This window comes from Serinus canaria, chromosome 25 (assembly GCF_022539315.1).
Source record: "Serinus canaria isolate serCan28SL12 chromosome 25, serCan2020, whole genome shotgun sequence".
NCBI classification, from domain to species: Eukaryota; Metazoa; Chordata; class Aves; order Passeriformes; family Fringillidae; genus Serinus; species Serinus canaria.
Genome location: NC_066338.1, coordinates 11,096,358 through 11,097,029, shown reverse-complemented (window position 1 = coordinate 11,097,029; position 672 = coordinate 11,096,358).

The following is a 672-nucleotide window of genomic DNA, read 5'->3' as shown; positions in this document are numbered from 1 at the left end:
GTGTGGTTCCCTGCATTTCAAATGGCATCCAGAACATTTTCTCCAATGTCCTCCGATGGCTGACACATTAACAGGCAGATCTGAGCTTTCCAGCCTGTCTCAGGTGGAATGTGAAGCTGCATGGTATTCACAGAAAAGATTTAAGGTTTTGTGCATTTAAGTTACAAAATATATCTCATTACCGCAAGGGAAGGGGTCATTGATGGCATATGTAGAAATGGATCAGTTGTTTTAGTGTCACCAACTATATATGCCATGGGTGGTAGGAGTGGCTACAAAGCTCATTTTCTTGCTGCCCCAACAATCTGTACTGGAACTTTCCTCAGCAAGTCCTTGCAGAAAGCTACTTCTGAAGATGTGGCTTCATTCCCCAGGTTTACTGGAAACAAAGTATGAACTGGGCATGCCATGATATTTTCCCCTGGTCCCCTTCCCTCAGTGTCAAAATCCTTCACCATCCATAACATTAACCTCCTATAATGACCCCTTCTGTCAACAAACAGCACATTCAGGCAAAGACCCCTGAATATCCAGCCCATTCCTCTCCTTCCTCCTTCTCCAACAACATTTATTTTTCTTCCACAGTAAAAAGGTTTGGCCCTTCAGTTACACTGCTCCCATCCCACTGATTGTTCAAGGCCCACTGCCCAGTGCACCCTTGTGACCTACATG